Genomic DNA, 20,566 nt, shown 5'->3' with positions numbered 1-20,566 from the left:
TTTAAGACCTAATTGATTTTATAACAGTTCAATGGAGAAGGTTGTGATCCTTCTTGTCATGCTTCATAAGAGTTTTCAGTCATTCATGTTCTGTCTTGTGTCCTAGACCTGTAGATTGCATTGATGCCAAGTGTTTAACAGAATGTTAGTCCCAGTTGGGGATGGTCACGCTTCGTCCTGGATTTTATTTTTGGTTTATTAGCCTTTTCATCATGTCTTTGATGGATTCTAGAAGTTACAACAAGTTTTGGACAGTGGCCGAAATTTTGGGCTAGAAAAGTGTCTTAAATTCCGTGGATGTTGGCACTGGCCTGTTGGAAAAAGTCCTTGGATGCTAGCTTGCAGACATGTGAGAGCGTCCATAGGTCCCTAGATGTTAGCATGCCCATAGCATGAGAATTTCCAAAGGTCATGGGGTCTAAAAATTTAGTGGGATCCAGGGGCAGGATGCCTGAGTGGCTGGGATGTCTCCTGGGGGTGTTGTTGTTGATGTAGATGGTATGTTTGATGTGTTTCTGTCGATTACATTTCCTTAAGGTCACCAAGGAGGTTGAATCATATCATAGTAACCTGTGATCACATGTTTACCCCGGTTGGCTAGTTACATGGGTAGATGTAGGAGGAGGGTGGTTACATATTCCTTCACTGCTGGGCTTTTCTGCTGCGCTACTGTCAAAAGTATTAGGGTTTGGTAGAAATTCAAGGTTTTGGAATATTTTCTTGTGTGTAAGAGCTTAAAGGAGGTTTATAAAAGTGGCACATCATCCATCATCTATGTTTCGTAGTCAGAGATCTCAACATCAGGTCAAATCATGCAAGTAAACATTTGTTGCACAAATTTGCTATTTTTTTTTGTAGCTGTAGATTTTGAAGAGATAGAGTTTTATAGCTTAAATAAGTGTTATCTAACCAGTGTCTAATGATCCTAAGGATGTCTCTCACTTGCATATCACATTAAGAAGGCCAAAGGATGATCTAAAATATGAAAAGAGAGAAGTTGTCGCGCTTTTGCTGAAGGAAGGAGAAAACACAACAAAATTGTTTCACTTTTACACAGTCAATAGTTTGACCCTTCAATTCGGCTTCATACCTCTTGAAATCATTTTGTATGGTTATGAAAGGTGTATTTTGGTTTCTTGGATATTCAAGCCTCATTCTTATGAAGGCATTCAATGTATTCAAATTTGTTGCGCTCAGTTGTTGTGCTTTCTCTTTAGAAGTTGATGTTTAAAGAATGGGAGGATGCAATATGATCAGAAGTATTTTGATAGGTCGATGATGTTCCAAGAATAATTCATCACCTATACAACCCTTTCAGAATTCAAGGAGGCCTCAAAATTCACAAAGGATGAACTTGTTGCATTTTTTACTATTTTAGCAGTCAAATTCAAGAGTATTTTCTGACCAAATGGAGATGAATTTTGGAAAAAAGAGAGGTTTTGTCAATCATAGGAAAAATAACAAAGAATTATATTATATTTACACAATTATAATGGTTTGGGATATATGAAATGACCTTCAACGCATATTTTTCAAAGAATAAAATTTTGTATTTTTTCCTGTTTCAGTCATTGTTTTTTGGTGCGCTTTTATAATAGTTGGAAGTGATTTTTTGAAGAAAAAAAGAGTTTTTTGTCATGCATCGATCAAAGAAAAAAAACTCTCTCATTGTTTACATAGCTATTACAGTTTAAGAATTACAGATGTCACTTTGAGAGTCATTTTTCACAATTTCGCCAAGCCAAATTTGCTGACAAAGTTTTAGAAGTTTTTTGAATTCCACTTGGTGGATCACCAACTTGGCATAATTAACTCCAAATTGTTTGGATGATGAGGTTTGAAGATTCTTTTACCGAATCCCATGATTTTCTATTCAGTTAGCATATTTTTGGTTAGTTAAAAACCAAGCCCTAGATAGTAGTATATGGACAAATTTTCCAAATATTTTTTTCTAAAGCATTGTAACCTCTTCCTATCTTTGGGAAAAGGATGAATTTCGACTTCCTTAGCCCAGGGATGAGATGATTGTATATATTTCATGAATTTTAGCGTGCAACAGGTTGATTGGGGATTAAAGAGAGATATTTTCTTTGATATTTTAAACTGTGGAGTTTTAATACAAGTGATCACTACAGGAGTACATAGCTCTTTCTCTCAAGGATGCCTTTGTCATTAGCTTTTAGTGATGTGTTTCTTTCTGCGTTTATGTGTTTTATTCTAGTTATCCATGAACATGTTCTTCTTTTCATTATTTGAATGAAGACTATATGTTACAAAATTCATCCTAGATAGATGCTTTGTTTCAATCCATTTCAAATAATACCAATGTTTTTCATCTAAAGTAAGCATACATTTCATCCTTAATATATGCTCTATGTTTAACGAGCTATGATTCCTAATTCCTTTACCATATGATACAACAAATTTGAAGATCCAGAAGTTTTGGATACCTTGACCTTGTCCTAGATTTTCTCCATAACCAATTGTTAATCATTTTAATCAATCATACTCCATGCCGAGTAGATATCTCTATAGCTCTGCCATCAAACTTTTAGATACCTGTTCCTCTGTAATCTTAATACCAAGATTCATATAGAGAGAGCCCTCTCTGAAGCTGGAAGGGCTAGATTCTAGTTTTAAAGTGGTTTATGGTTACATTTGGACTCCTCTCCTTAGCCTAGAGGAATTACGAAGTGCTAACAGGCTCCAAATTGAAAGACCCATCGCTTGACAATATTTCCAAGTCAGCATCCACCGAGAGTGGTGTTGAGCATTTTTCTGGAGGAGGTTCATTCTGATTCGATGGAGACCTGATGGACCTCAAGAACTGTAAAGTGACTCCAATCTTTCCACTAGGGACCTTGTATCTGTAGTGCACACCTTGATTCGATCCTAGATCAAGCACATCCTTGGCTTGTAAATTATTGTGCTCTAACATTTCTTGCACCTAGGTCCCACACAAATCAAACAGAAAATTGGTTATATTGGGTGAACAATTTTTGAGTGTGGAGATTATCTTTGTGGCATGGTCCTTTCTACCAATAGTTGGAGGACCATTACCTAAAACCACCCTTTGACAAACCATTGCTTTGTCCACTTTAGGAACCTCATGGGCCATCCTATAGCACCCACCACCCATTCTCAGAGGGAAGTCAATGATCAAATGACCAATGGAGTGGCATCCCATACACCTAAAGGGAACCCCCCTAGTCAATTTGCTCGTGGATAGAAAAAGGCCCCACTTGAATATCCAAAGCCACCAAAAGCACCCTGGAAAAATTGACTTCAATAAGGAACCAAGCCACCAAACTAGGCATCTCACATACATGTAATCACATTTGATAATTTTATTTTTTATTTCCCTAACAGCTTTCTTGGAGCACAGTTCGAGAAGGATCCCGATAACTTGGCCCACAAAATCTTCCTCTTGGGCACCAGGGTCAAAGCCAATGGTCCAACATTGTAGCGAAATGTAAGCTCTACCTATAACCCATGGGATGGGGCGATCTGCTAAATGTCTTCAACCTTCATGAAAATAAAACCAAACCAACCATTCTTTTAGATCCTAACCTTCATCCTATAATGGTGGATGGGAGAGCAGCTCAATTCAATCCACTTTTTCATTTGTAAGCCAGTGATATTAATAAACTCCCAACGACTAATTAACACCCTTTGGTTTAATCTCACCACACTATCCCAATATAAATAAAATCCGAGAGTTATTAAACTTTGAATATTATCAGTCGCTTTAATAGGTTTGCATCCCCTGTGACTAGATTTTTTCCCTTAAAGGACCTTCTCTATTGTACCTACCCAGAGACCCAGAACCTCTTGCTCAAGGAAATGGCCACCCTGGCCACGGTTAGTAATTGGACCCATGACAAGATTTTCAGAAGCGAAGGATCCAATGAATCTGAGGCAGAAGGATCCAAGAGTGTTTGGGGAAACGATCATGCTGGTAACACCACTCCCAACCCTTTGACAATCCTTCATCAATGACATGGGGGACCGCCAATATGTGCCATCCAATAAAAGGCTAGGGGAATGTTTAGGGAAGGATAATCCAAAATATAAACTATGTGACAGCTTCCAGGAGGACAAAGATATGTCGGAAGATATTATTCAGTCCTAGAGAATGTGTCTCTTAACGTTCTACTTGACATAGTCCCATTGGCCAAAATAACAATAATGACTCAGCATGTGTAAGTATCTGCCTTACGAACTTCGCAGATGAACCAGAGGCACTTGATCATGGAAACCAGTATTTCCAAAACTATTCATCCTTTAATACACCACACCGTACCTCTGTATCCTCAATATTGCTGACAAATATTAACGTACGATGATATTAAAAACCCGATGTGCTTCATTGCTCCATGGCTCCAGCATGTTTCACCGCTCCAATTTTCCCATGCTCCACCTCTCCTATGTAGTTAATTACATCTACTATATGCATTCAATGGCACAGCTGTGTGGAGGATTTCAATCTCAGTCGCGCTCGCAAATTTTGAAAATGAAATTCAAACTCAGCAGTCACGTGCTCAAAATTTTCAAATGAAATGAAAACAACAGAGCACATGGTAATTGTCATTTCCATGGGAGCAGCCACAGTCCAGCCATTCCAGATTCATCAGGTTGTAATCTTGCTCATGTGGACATATACAAGAGGATAGTTAGCAATTTTGAATTGCTTTCTCCAGAGTTGACCAAATCTTTTGATTATCGGGCAAACCAGAAATTTTCGGAAGTCAAAGTTGCTCCATATATGCGAATAAGTCGGTCGAGAATAAAAATATATCGGTCTTGGAAGATAAAATTACACGCATGCGAAAGGATGGATGCGTGTCCTGAATTTGTATCTGCTTCTGTTGATGGGTGAAGTCCTTCCCGATGACATTATGGAGCAAATATACTCTCCATCCAAGATCCACGATCTACTGGAATTAACCGGAAGACTCACCGATGACGTCATAGATTTCCAGGTATTTGTGATTGAAATTAAGATTTATTTTATAAATTATATTAACAACTTTAAAATACGACACACTTCTCCCTAACCCTCTCTAAATTTCATTTTCCACTATGAAGGACGAGAAGGAACACGGGAAAAAAGAGTCGGGTGTAGAGCGTTATGTGAAAGACCATCTTGGATCGACTATTGAAGATACTTTAAACAATATTAATGACATCCTTGATCATTCCTTTAAGGAATTTATTTGGGAATTTTTAAAGCATGACGTTGTGTCGTTGTGTTGCAAGAAGTTCAGTTTCGGCCTTGCAATAGCCATGCAATTCTTCTTCAAATAGAGAGATGGATTTTCCATTTCTAACAATGTGATAAAGAACCAAATATGGAAAGTTCTCATTGAGCAGGTCCCATTGTAGAGTTTATTTATAATACAGGATGGTTATTTGTACCAATCCCTTCCTTTGCTATAACTGTTTTAGTTTTTCTTATAATTGGTTCCATCGGATTCATGTTCTATCTTGTGTTTCTTTGATGAAGGGTTTTATGGAATGATTTGATGGTTTCCAATAAAGATCTCGGTTTCTCACTTCACATTATGGAGAACACGTTGACCATATTTTATTGGATAGTTTCACACTGTTTGATTAAATCAAAAGGAAAATGTTTCATGATGATGATGGTTAACGTCCACTGAGACCAAACTTTGGTCTATCACAGCTAAAGAAACGAATTATTTAGTTTGATTTAAGATTTTATTCTTATGTTCAAAAATCTTGGAGAGAAGCCTCCTGAGCTCATTGTATTGTTGACAACATAAAAAGCTAGGAAGGTCAGTATTGCAACAAAGATTTTGAAACTGATATCTAATGTGGTTGTACGCGGGGCACTCTAAGAGGAAGTGATTTTAATCCTCGATGTTAGTATTCTCTGAAGAGAAGGAAAATGTTTATGAATCTCTTAAATTTTTATAAATCGCTCGGGGCATTAAGATAACAAAACTAATTGTTGTCAATGCATTTTATAAACATTGCATGAGGACATTTTACTCCATAGGGATGTTCATCAATGTTATTCGATATAGTAAATTTTACAATTAAGAAGTAGGCTTCGCGATTTTCTATTTCTATATGAAGGTATAATTTACTTTGAAATTTATTATTATAGATTTGATTATATAAATATCAGCCAAAAATTTATAAATATATAAATTTCACTCTTCTGGAAAGGTCTATAATCAGGTCATCTTGGGAGATTTTGCATAACTCTTTCTTAGAGAATCCAATTTGGATCAGACTGGTGGCATTGGAAAGAGGACACAGAGGGCTACTATACGTCACAATTTTAGAACTTGAAAATCTGAAAGTACAGAGTTACAGTCGTTTCAAGGTCGAGCTCCTAAAATCAAGAAAAAGCAAGATGAGGAAGTTTGATGGCAAGGATCCGGTAAATTGGATACTTCAGATGGAGAAAAATTTTGATCTACATGGTGTACAATTGTTACAAAAGGTATGTATTGCATCTTCATATTTAGAACCAGATCAATTTTTATGGTACAAAGGGCTTTGTTCTCGTAAACAACTTGTTACGTGGTCAATTTTCACAGAGGAAATGATAGCACATTATGAGGATACAAAGAGCAACACCTTCTTTATAGCAACACCACAACAATTGGAAAGAGTAAAAGGGCTTTGTGACATAGTGGAAAGAAAAATTATGGAAACCAGGAAGCGTACCCCTCACAACTATAAAGATGGAAGTGTTGTTTCTCCTAGCCTTCCACAACCTACAAGGGTTACACCACAACAATTGGAAGAAAAAAGAGAAAAAGGGCTTTGTTACAATTGTGATAGCAAATGCACTAAAGGTCATAAGTGTGCTGAGAAGAAATTATTTTACATAGAATATGAAGAGGAGGAAGAAAAGGATCAAGAAACATCAAAAGAAGAAGATATACGTCAGGACCCCACCCCAGAGAAAGAAGAAATGAATCATACCATATCTTGTAAAGAATTGGCAAGAATTACCACTCCTCAAACTCTCAAGATAGAAGGACATATCAAGAAGAAAAGGGTGCAAGAAGTGAAATATCACATCGAGAAAGAAGAAATGAATCCAACCATATCTTGTAATTCATTGTTCGAAATTACCACTCCTCAAACTATCAAGATAGAAGGACGAATCAAGAAGAAAAATGTTCAAGAAGTGAAAGATCACATCGAGCATCAAGAAATGAATCCGACCATATCTTGTAAAGGATTGGAAGAAATTACCACTCATCAAACTCTAGAGATAGAAGGACATATCAAGAAGAAAAAGGTTCAAGCAGTGAAAGATCACATTGAGCATCAACAACAAGTTCTCCAACTTTTAAAGGATAACACCACTTCGGTGCAAAATCAAATGAAACAATAGGTAGATCAACATCGCAGTGAAAAAAAATTTGATGTAGGTGATTGGGTATTTTTACTGCTACATCTCAAGCAAGCTATTTATGAGAAGGAAATGTTGGTAATACTACATGCACTTAAAAAATGGCGACCTTACCGAATGGGAAGACTCTTCAAGGATGAGGATGTGGAAGCATTGTTTTGTGCTATTTATATTATCCAACCAGATTGGATAAACGAAGCAAGGGATGAATGGAAGGATGAAGAAGTATGACCACTTATTCAAAAGTTGCAAAAGATCCCAATTCAAACAATATTGTCAGAAATTCAAGAGGAAGGAAAGATCATATTGGAACCTGGAGCAGTCACAGAAACAAGAACCTGACAGCTACGAAATCGATCAATTTCAGAGTATCTCATCAAGTGGAAGAACTTACCTGCTGAATATTCCACATGGGAGGACAAAAATTTTATACAGAAGCATCAAGAACTACTCAAGCGTTGAGGACAACGCTTTTTGAAGGAGAGGGGCATGTTAGGCCCCTATACTACTAGTGTAACCCCTTATTGTTATTAGTATAACCCACTTATTATATTGATGTACCCATGTAGTGCCCATATTGTTACTATTGTGCCCCATGGAAGCCCACTATTGTTGTTATTGTGCCCTTACATTATTATTCTTATGTCGGCTCTGATTATGTTATGACCCCTTAGACTCCTATATATAGAAAGGAGGTATTTTCATTTGTATCATCGAAGAATTGTTCATTTATGTAATGTAAAGGAGGTTGCCCCCTCAAAGAGGCTGAATTCTAAGGCGTTGATCTATCTTTTCTATCTTTTCTTGAGCTGGTTTCATAACATTTGGTATTAGAGCTTTGGATTCTAGGGTTTCGCTGCTCCAAACAGGTCATCGTGGCATTTTCGCTATAACTTTTGTTCTGTGACGTTTCAGAAGTCGCAAAAAAACCCATTTGAGAAGAAATCGCGCTAAACCGTGGGTCCAAATTTCAGAGCTTTTTGCGCGATATTTGTGGAGATATGATCTGATGAAGTTGGTCTTTTTGCAGACACCTGAATTACATTCAAAACAGGTGACCTGGGGAAAATCGTCATAACTTTCTCTTTCGGGATTGGATTGAAATTTAGTAAGAAGGTATAGAAAGAGTACAGACTGTAGTTTCTTGTGTGCATTTTTCAAATCCAAAGGTCGAAACAGTGACACGTGGCACTTCATACAATTTCGCTCTTCTAGAAAGATTTATAATCAGGTCACCTTGGGAGATTGTGCATAACTCTTCCTTAGAGAATCCAATTTGGATCAGACTGGTGGCATTGGAAAGAGGACACAGAGGGCTACTATAGATCCCAATTTTAGAACTTAAACATCCGAAAGTACAGAGTTACAGTGGTTTCAAGGTCAAGCTCCTAAAATCAAGAAAAAGCAAGATGAGGAAGTTTGATGGCAAGGATCTAGTAAATTGGATACTTCAGATGCAGCAATATTTTGATCTACATGGTGTACAACTGTTACAAAAGGTATGTATTGCATCTTCATATTTAGAACCAGATCATTTTTTATGGTACGAAGGGCTTTGTTCTCGTAAACAACTTGTTACGTGGTCAATTTTCACAGAGGAAATGATAGCACATTATGAGGATACAAAGAGCAACACCTTCTTTAGAGCAACACCACAACAATTGGAAAGAGTAAAAGGGCTTTGTGACATAGTGGAAAGCAAAATTATGGAAACCAGGAAGTGTACCCCTCACAACTATAAAGATGGAAGTGTTGTTTCTCCTATCCTTCCACAACCTACAAGGATTACACCACAACAATTGGAAGAAAAAAGAAAAAAAGGGCTTTGTTACAATTGTGATAACAAATGCACTAAAGGTTATAAGTGTGCTGAGAAGAAATTATTTTACATAGAATATGAAGAGGAGGAAGAAATGGATCAAGAAACATCTAAAGAAGAAGATATACACCAGGACCCCACCCCAGAGAAAGAAGAAATGAATCAGACCATATCTTGTAAAGCATTGGCAAGAATTACCACTCCTCAAATTCTCAAGATAGAAGGGCATATCAAGAAGAAAAAGGTGCAAGAAGTGAAAGATCACATCGAGAAAGAAGAAATGAATCCAACCATATCTTGTAATTCATTGTTCGAAATTACCACTCCGCAAACAATCAAGATAGAAGGACATATCAAGAAGAAAAATGTTCAAGAAGTGAATGATCACATCGATCATCAAGAAATGAATCCGACCATATCTTGTAAAGGATTGGAAGAAATTACCACTCCTAAAACTCTAGAGATAGAAGGACATATCAAGAAGAAAAAGGTTCAAGCAGTGAAATATCACATCGAGCATCAACAACAAGTTCTCCAACTTTTAAAGGATAACGCCACTTCGGTGCAAAATCAAATGAAACAACAGGTAGATCAACATCGTAGTGAAAAATGTTTTGATGTAGGTGATTGGATATTTTTACTGCTACATCTCAAGCAAGCTATTTATGAGAAGGAAATGTTGGCAATACTACATGCACTTAAAAAATGGCGACCTTACCGAATGGGAAGACTCTTCAAGGATGAGGATGTGAAAGCATTGTTTTGTGCTATTTATATTATCCAAACAGATTGGATAAACGAAGCAAGGGATGAATGGAAGAAGGATGAAGAAGTATGGCCACTTATTCAAAAGTTGCAAAAGATCCCAATTCAAACAATATTGCCAGAAATTAAAGAGGAAGGAAAAATCATATTGGAACCTGGAGCAGTCACAGAAACAAGAACCCGACAGGTACGAAATCGATCAATTTCAGAGTATCTCATCAAGTGGAAGAATTTACCCGCTGAATATTTCACATGGGAGGACAAGAATTTTATACAGAAGCATCAAGAACTACTCAAGCGTTGAGGACAACGCTTTTTGAAGGAGAGAAGCATGTTAGGCCCCTATACTACTAGTGTAACCCCTTATTGTTATTAGTATAACCCACTTATTATATTGATGTACCCATGTAGTGCCCATATTGTTACTATTGTGCCCCATAGAAGCCCACTATTGTTATTATTGTGCCCTTACATTATTATTGTTATGTCGGCTCTGATTATGTTATGACCCCTTAGACTCCTATATATAGAAATGAGGTCTTTTCATTTGTATCATCGAAGAATTGCTCATTTATGTAATGTAAAGGAGGTTGCCCCCTCGAAGAGGCTGAATTCTAAGGCGTTGATCTATCTTTTCTATCTTTTATTGAGCTGGTTTCATAACACTCTTTTTCTCAAGGATTCCTTTGTCATTAGCTTCTGGTGATGTGTTTCTTTCTGTGTTTATGTGTTTTATTCTAGTTATCCATGAACGTGTTCTTCTTTCCATTATTTGAATGAAGACTATATGTTATAGAATTCATCCTAGATAGATGCTTTGTTTCATTCCATTTCAAATAATACTAGTGTTTTTCATCAAAAGTAAGCATAAATTTCATCCTTAATATATGCTTTATGTTTAATGGACTATGATTCTTAATTCCTCTACCATATGCTACAACAAATTTAAAGATCCAGAAGTTTTGGCTACCTTGACCTTGTCATAGATTTGCTCCATAACCAACTGTTAATCACTTTAATCAATCAGACTCCATGCCCAATGGATATCTCTATAGCTCTGCCATCAAACTTTTAGAAACCTATTCCTCTCTAATCTTAATACCTAGCTTAAAACCAAAGACAACTAGTCATCTAAGTGACTGAAGATTCATATAGAGAGAGCCCTCTTTGAAGCTGGAAGGGCTAGATTCTAGTTTTAAAGTGGTTTATGGTTACCTTTGGGCTCCTCTCCTGAGCCTAGAGGAATTACAAAGTGCTAATAGGTTCCAAATTGAAAGACCCATCGCTTGCCAATATTTCCAAGTCAGCATCCACCAAGAGTGGTGTTGAGCATTTTTCCAGAGAAGGTTCATTTTGATTCAGTGGAGATCTAATGGACCTCAAGAACTGCAAAGTGACTCCAATATTTCCACTAGGGATCTTGTATCTGTAGTGCACACCTTGATTCGAGCCTAGATCAAGCACATCCTTGGCTTGTAAATTATTGTGCTCTAACTTTTTTGCACCTAGGTCCCACACAAATCAAATAGAAAATTGGTTATATTGGGTGAACAAATTTTGAATGTGGGGATTATCTTTGTGGCATGGTCCTTTCTACCAATAGTTGGAGGACCATTACACAAAACCACCCTTTGACAAACCATTGCTTTGTCCACTTTAGGAACCTCATGGGCCATCCTATAGCACCGACCACCCATTCTCAGAGGGAAGTCAATGATCAAATGACCAATGGAGTGGCATCCCATACACCTAACGGAACCCCCTAGTCAATTTGCTCGTGGATAGAAAAAGGCCCCACTAGAATATCCAGAGCCACCGAAAGCACCCCGGAAAAATTGACTTCAATAAGGAACCAAGCCACCAAACTAGGCATCTCACATACATGTAATCACATTTGCTAATTTTATTTGTTATTTCCCTAACAGCTTTCTTGGAGCACAGTACCAGAGGGATCCCCGATAATTTGGCCCACAGAATCTTCCTCTTGGGCACCACAGTCAAAGCTAATGGTCCAACACTACAACGAAATGTAAGCTCTGCCTATAATCCATGGGATGGGGGCGAGGGCGGTCTGCTCAATGTCTTCAACCTTAATGAAATTAAAACCAAACCAACAATTCTTTAAGATGATAACCTTCATCCTATAATGGTGGATGGGAGAGAAACTCAATTCAATCCACTCTTTCATATGTGAGCTAGTCGTTTTAATAAACTCCCAATGACTAATTAACGCCCTTTGGTTTAATCTCACCACACTATCCCAATATAAATAAAATCTCAGAGTTAAACTTTGAATATTATCAGTCACTTTAATAGGTTTGCATCTCCTGTGACTAGATTTTTTCCCTTGAAGGGTCTTCTCTATTGTAGCTACTCGGAGACCCAGAACATCTTACTCAAGGAAATGGCCACCCTTGCCACGGTCAAATGTATACAAAGGTTGGAAAGACTCCCTCCTCCATTGCACCACGTTTTTGGCATCAATTGTGACTTCTATCATCTCTTCCGGATCAGAGATGTGATCAAACATTGGTGGTTGACCCTCCTTGCCATCCATTGAATGAACTCATTGCAAGACAACCGGAAAATTCAAAAAATCTGGACTGCCACTCAAAAATATCTGGCGCCCTGACCTCCAAAGATTTAGCAAGCTTTACGCCTACTAAAATCCAACACAATCCTCTATACTGATATAGGCCTGCCATAAGAATAAGTTGTCGCATGGGGTTTAGTAATTGGACCAATGACAAGATTTTCAGAAGAGAAGGATCCAATGAATCTGAGGCAGAAGGATCCAGAGTGTTTGGGGAAACGATCCCGCTGGTAACACCACTCCCAACCCTTTGACAATCCTTCACCAATGACATAGGGGACCGCCAATATGTGCCATCCAATAATCCAAAATATAAACTATGTGACAGCTTCCAGGAGGGCAAAGATCTGTCGGACGATATTATTCAGTCCTAGAGAATGTGTCTCTTAACGTTCTACTTGCCATAGTACCATTGGCCATAAATAATAATAATGACTCAGCACGGGTAAGTATCTGCCTTACGAACTTCGCAGATGAACCAGAGCCACTTGATCATGGCAACCAATATTTCCAAAACTTTTCATCCTTTAATACACCACACCGTACCTCTGTATCCCCAATATTGCTGGCAAATATTAACGTACGATGATATTAAAAACCCTATGTGCTTCATTGCTCCGAGGCTCCAGCATGTTTCACTGCTCCAATTTTCCCATGCTCCACCTCTCCTATGTAGCTAATTACATCTACTATATGCATTCAATGGCACAGCTGTGTGGAGGATTTCAATCTCAGTCGCGTTCGCAAATTTTGAAAATGAAATTTAAACTCAGCAATCACGTGCTCAAAATTTTCAAATGAAATGAAAACAACAGAGCACATGGTAATTGCCATTTCCATGGGAGCAGCCACAGTCCAGCGATTCCAGATTCATCAGGTTGTCTCAAATCTTGCTCATGTGGACATATACAAGAGGATAGTTAGCAATTTTGAATTGCTTTCTCCAGAGTTGACCAAATCTTTTGATTATCGGGCAAACCAGAAATTTTCGGAAGTCAAAGTTGCTCCATATATGCGAATAAGTCGGTCGAGAATAAAAATATATCGATCTTGGAAGATAAAATTACACGCATGCGAAAGGATGGAAAAACAAGCACAAGGATGCGTGTCCTGAATTCGTATCTGCGTGTGTTGATGGGTGAAATCCTTCCCGATGACATTCTAGAGCAAATATACTCTCCATCCAAGATCCAGAATCTACTGTAATTAACCGGAAGACTCACCGATGACATCATAGATTTCCAGGTATTTGTGATTGAAATTAAGATTTATTTTATAAATTATATTTACAACTTTAAAATACGACACACTTCTCCCTAACCCGCTCTAAATTTCATTTTCCACTATGAAGGACGAGAAGGAACACGGGAAAAGAGCGTCAGGTGTAGAGCGTTATGTGAAAGACCATCCTGGATCGACTATTGAAGATACTTTAAACAATATAAATGACATCCTTGATCATTCCTTTAAGGAATTGATTTGGGAATTTTTAAAGCATGACGTTGTGTCGTTATGTTGCAAGAAGTTCAGTTTCGGTCTTGCAATAGCCATGCAATTCTTCTTCAAATAGAGAGATGGATTTTCCATTTCTAAGAACCAAATATGGAAAGTTCTCATTGAGCAGGTCCCATTCTAGAGTTTATTTACAATACAGCACGGTTATTTGTACCAATCCCTTCCTTTGCTATAACTGTTTCAGGTTTTCTTATAATTGGTTCCATCGGATTCATGTTCTATCTTGTGTTTCTTTGATGAAGGGGTTTTATAGAACGATTTGATGATTTCCAATAAAGATCTCGGTTTCTCACTTCACATTATGGAGAACACGTTGACCATATTTTATTGGATAGTTTCAAGATGTCTGATTAAATCAGAAGGAAAATGTTTCGTGATGATGATGATGGTTAACGTCCATTGAGACCAAAGTTTGGTCTATCGGACCTAAAGAAACCGATTATTTAGTTTGATTTAAGATTTTATTCCTATGCTCAAAAAGCTTGGAGAGAAGCCCCCCGAGCTCACTGTATTGTTGACAACGTAAAAGGCTAGGAAGGTCAGTGTCGCAACAAAGATTTTGAAACTGAGATCTAATGTGGTTGTAGGCGGGGCACTCTAAGAGGAAGTGATTTTCATCCTCGAAGGAAAATGTTTATGAATCTCTTAAATTTTTATAAATCTCTCAGGGCATTAAGATAACAGAACTAATTGTTGTCAATGCATTTTATAAACATTGCATGAGGACATTTGACTCTATAAGGATGTTCATCAATGTTATTCGATATAGTAATATTTACAATGCTCATCAATGTTATTCGATATAGTAAAATTTACAATTAGGAAGTAGGCTTCTCGCGATTTTCTATTTCTATATGAAGGTATAATTTATTTTGAAATTTATTATTATAGATTTGATTATATGGATATCAGCCAAAAATGTTATTAAGAAATCTCAGTTATCCATTTAATAATTACTTCTAATATCTATATATATATATATATATATATATATATATATATATTTTAATTAGTATTCATTGTTAGATCCCTATACTACTAGTATAACTCCTTATTGTTATTAACTATGCAACCCCCTTATTATATTGTTGTGCCCATGTAGTCCCTATATTGTTATTATTGTGCCCTATAAAAGCCCACTATTGTTATTATTATGCCTTTGCATTATTATTGTTATGTCGACTCTAATTATATTATGACCCCTTAGACTTCTATATATAGAAAAGAGGTATTGTCATTTGTATAATCCAATAATTGTTCATTTGTGTAATGTAAATGTGGTTGCCCCCACGAAGGGGCTGATTTCTAAGGTGTTGATCTTTCTTTTCTATCTTTTTTGGAACTGGTTTCATAACATTTGGTATCAGAGCTTTGGATTCTAGGGTTTCACTGCTCCAAACAGACCATCGTGGAATTTTCTCTATAACTTTTTTTTTCTGCGATGTTTCAGAAGCTAAACAAAAACCATTTGAGCTAAAATCACGTTGAACTTCGGGTCTGAATTTCAGATATTTTATCACTATATATTTGGAGATATGATCTGAGGAATCTAGGGTTTGTGCAAGCTCCAGAATTCCATCTCAAACATGTCAGCGTGGAATTTTCCCTATAATTTTGTTTCTACAAAGGTTCAAACTTTGAAATTAAAACCCATTTGAGCCGCAATCTTGGTGTAGCTTGGGCCCGAATGTCAGATCTTGTTTCACTATATTTTCGGAGATACGGTCCAAGACATTTAGGGTTTTTGCAGCCTCCCGAATTACATCCCAAAAAGGTGACCTTGGGAAAATCATCATAATTTTCCTTCTGAGCATTAGATTGAAGTTTCGTAAGAAGTTACATAAAGAGGACGGCTTGCATATTTTTTTGTAGCAGTTTTAGGTTCGAAGGTTGAAATAGTGACACATAGCACTTCGTACAAGTTCGCTCTTCTGAAAAAGTATATAATCAGGTCATTGTGGGAGATTACGCATAAATCTTTCTTGGAGAATCCAATTTCGATCAGACTGTTGGAATTGGAAAGAGGACGCAGAGGGATTCTGTAGGTCCTAATTTCAGAACTGGGCGATCCAAAATTATAGAGTTACAGACGTCTCAAGATCGAGCTCCTAAAATCAATAAAAGATGATATGAGGAAGTTTGATGACAAGGATCTGGTAAATTGGATATTACAGATGGAGAAATAATTTGATCTGCATGAGGTGCAACTATTACAAAAGGTACATATTGTATCTTTATATTTAGAACCAAATCAATTTTTATGGTATGACGGGTTTTGTTCTCGTAAACCACTTGTCATGTGGTCAATTTTCACAGAGGAAATGATAGCACATTATGAGGATACAAAGAGAAACACCTTCTTTAGCCAATTGATAAATCTCAAACAAGAGGGTTCAATGGCAAAGCACATTGAGGTATTTCAAAAATTGAATATAAGGGTAAATGATATTCCAGAGAAGCAAAGGATTGATGTCTTCATAGGGACTTTAAATGATAACATTCAACATGAAGTTCATCTTTGGGAACCTGATTCATTGGAGTAGGCATTCAGGTTGGCAAGAAAAATTGAGAGCGGAATTATGAAAACAAGGAATCCCACCACTTATAACTAGCCTTCCACAACCTACAAGGTTTACACCACAGCAATTGGAAGAAAAAAGAGAAAAAGGGCTTTGTTACATTTGTGATAGAAAATACACTAAAGGTCATAAGTGTGCTGATAAGAAATTATTTTACATAGATTGTGAAGAGGAGGAAGAAAAGGATCAAGAAACATCAAAAGAAGAGGATGTACACCAGGAACCAACCCTAAATAAAGAAGAAATGAATCTGACCATATCTTGTAAAGCATTGACAATAATTACCACTCTTCAAACTCTCAAGATAGAAGGACATATCAAGAAGAAAATGGTTCAATAAGTGAAAGATCACATTGAGAAAGAAGAAATGAATCTGACCATATCTTGTAATGCATTTGCTGGAATTACCACTCCTCAAACTATCAATATAGAAGGACATATCAAGAAGAAAAAAGTAATAGTGTTGATTGATTCGGGTAGTACCCATAATTTTTTTCATTGTAAGATAGCCAAGGAATTGAATTGCTTCCTAAATCTAGCAACAAAGTGTCAAGTTATGGTTGCAAGTGGAGCAACCATAAATTTCTCTGTAAAGTGCCATAATATCAAGCTATCCAAGGGATAGTATATATTGAATAACTCAATACTTTCCATTCCAATGGGTGGTGCTGGTGTTGTACTAGGAGTCCAATGGCTACAATCCTTGGATACAATAGCTTCTAATTTTCAAGAACTTTTCATGAAATTTTCTTCGGAAGGAAAGGAAGTTGAATTAAGGGGTATCAAAGGGAAACTGAAAAAGATAACCAGCTCTAATGGAATGAAAAATATTCTAAAGAAAGAAAAATGAGGCGTAATTGCACAATTATGTTCGCTAGAGGTTCCCACATCGAAATCAACTATTTTTCCAAATCTCCAAAAAGTCTTGGACAATCATTCCAATGTATTTGAGACTCCCAAAGGCCTGCCACCTATTTGTGATCATGATCATTCTATTTATTTTATTCCAAGAAGTGTTCCTCCAAACATCAGGCCTTATAGATATCCCTATGCCCAAAAGAGTGAAATTGAAAGTATGGTTGCAGGAATGCTAGAGGCTGGTATAATTCAACCTAGTCAAAGTTCTTTCTCTGCTCTAGTAGTATTGATGCACAAGAAGGATGGGTCATGGCACATGTGTCCAGATTATAGAGAGCTCAACAAACTCACTATTAAAGATAAATTTCCTATTCCTGTCTTTGATGAATTGTTGGATGAATTGCATGGATTAATTTACTTCACCAAGTTGTATCTTCGTTTAGGATATCATCAAATAAGAATGAAGACTAAAGAGATTCTGAAAAACATTATTGAAAAAAGATGCATTTTCGTGGACTCCAAAAGCAACAAAGGCCTTTGAACATCTTAAAGAGGCAATGTGCCAAGCACTAGTCTTAGCTACGCCAGACTTCACAAAAACACTTATTGTGCAATATGATGCATCAGGAAATGCAATTGGTGATGTTTTAACACAAGAAGAAAGACCCATTTCTTTTGAAAGTCGTCCAATCAAAGGAAAGTATTTACATAAAGCTATTTATGAGAAGGAAACGTTGGCAAGACTACATGCACTTAAGAAATGGAGACCTTACATAATGAGAATATCTGAGTTCAAAAAATATTTCCAGAACTTTACGAGGAATGAAAAATCATATTAGAACATGGAGCAGTCATAGAAACAAGAACCCAACAGCTACGAAATCGATAAACTTTTAGAGTATCTCATCAAGTGGAAGAACTTATCCATTGAAGATTCCACATGGGAGGACAAGAATTTTATACAGAAGCATTCAGAACTACTCAAGCGTTGAGGAAAACACTTTCTGAAGGAGAGGGCCATGTTAGATCCCTATACTACTAGTGTAACCCCTTATTGTTATTAGTGCAACCCCCTTATTATATTGTTGTGCCCATGTAGTCCCCATATTGTTATTATTGTGCCCCATAAAAGCTCATTATTATTATTATTGTGCCCTTACATTATTATTGTTATGTCGGCTCTGATTATATTATGACCCCTTAAACTTCTATATATATAAAGGAGGTCTTGTCATTTGTATCATCCAAGAATTTTTCATTTGTGTAATGTAAAGGAGGTTGCCCCCTCGAAGAGGCTGATTTCTAAGGCGTTGATATTTTTTTCCTATCTTTTTGTGAGCTAGTTTCATAACATTAGCATTTGAAAAATAATTACTAAGTAATAATAAAATATATGTTAATTGTGTATATATATAATTTTATGTTATGAAAATTTTATCTCCCTTATCAAATTTGGCTAACTTTTCAAAGTGACCCCTCAAATGTATTACAGTATAGTCTTTTCAAGTTTAATTAAAAGATTTTTTACACTAAAACTATGGGCACAAAACCAACATTAAGGTATAAAACCATAACGCTCATGTAAATACAATAACTTATTTACAAAGTGACTAATATACCTAACATTTCACAAAGTAAATATAATGATTCATTTACAGACTCAAAACCATAACACTTTAGGTAAATGCAATAACTTATTTACATAGTCAAGGTTAATCTACTCACCTAACATTTCACAAAGTAAACACAATGATTCATTTTGTGACTTAAGGTTAAAGTAACATTTCCTTCTTACATCCTCTCATTACTTAGTTAAATACACTAACTTATTTACTGAGTCAACGTTAGCATATTAACTTAACATTTCACAAGTTAAACACAATGATTTCTTTAGAGACTTAAGGTTAAGGTGACATTTTCCTCTTAAAATTTTTGAGATAACTTAGGACATGCCCTCATTACCTATATCTACATATAAAATTTATATAACACATGCCTAACCAAACTTTACACTAGTATGCCTATTTACAAGTGCTTAAAAAAGAAATCAATTCAATTACAAAATATTACTTCTCTTTATTTGTTCTTTTTATTATTGGTATTACTTTTAGGAGTCCATGGGAATTCACTTACCATGTCTAATCCTTATTTTGCAATCACTTTTCTCCCCACTACTTGATCCATTATAGTGTGAATACCTTGCAATCATAACAATCCATGATACATCACCTCAAACACATTGCATGTTGGCTCTAAGATGTCTAGTTAAAGTACATATCCACAAGGAAACTCTCCCTCTTCCTCCAATGGGCCATAAGTTTTCAAATTTAAATATCTAGGGAACTCCCTTCATCTTCCTCCACTATCTAAGCATTAACAACCTTTGCTAGATCCACATTTTTATATCGAAATGCATTATCAACCTAAATTTCTAAGTTTAGATCCATATGAAATAACATTTTCATATTCAATTCTTACACCAAATCATAACTATAGTTTGGATGCTCATTGTTAAAAATAAATAATGCTAAAAGAAACAATAACAAAATACACTCAAATCATGCACACATAATTGTACATAAATTTATTCGTTATAATCAAAGATATCTTTCTTCCTCAACCAAATTAAAAAAAAAGGGATTATCATCGAATATACAAAACATATTGAAAAGTTTGATTACATCTTAATCCTCATACATTATAAATATAACCAAAAAAATAAATATATTAAACACGATGATTTATTTATCATTGTTTTATTAAATTAAATATTTATTCTTAAACCATATCTTTTACTAAATTATATATATATAAAATCAGTTAACATTATTTTACAGGAATACCTAAACCTTTATATATATAAAAAAATCATTAAAAACCAATTAACATTCTTTTCTATGAATATCTAAACCTTTTCATTAAAACGATTTAGTAATAAAAGTAATCCATAAATTTATATAAATGAAAAGATGGATTAAAAATACTTCATATGAGATCAAATACTATAGAGTGAAATCAATTATATTTCTATAATGATT

Source organism: Pinus tabuliformis, chromosome 1_1 (assembly GCF_031772625.1).
Source record: "Pinus tabuliformis cultivar Carrire ecotype Pingquan chromosome 1_1, CPIR1, whole genome shotgun sequence".
Lineage (NCBI taxonomy): Eukaryota > Viridiplantae > Streptophyta > Pinopsida > Pinales > Pinaceae > Pinus > Pinus tabuliformis.
The sequence above is the reverse complement of the archived record's forward strand: the minus strand, read 5'-3'. Positions refer to the sequence as shown.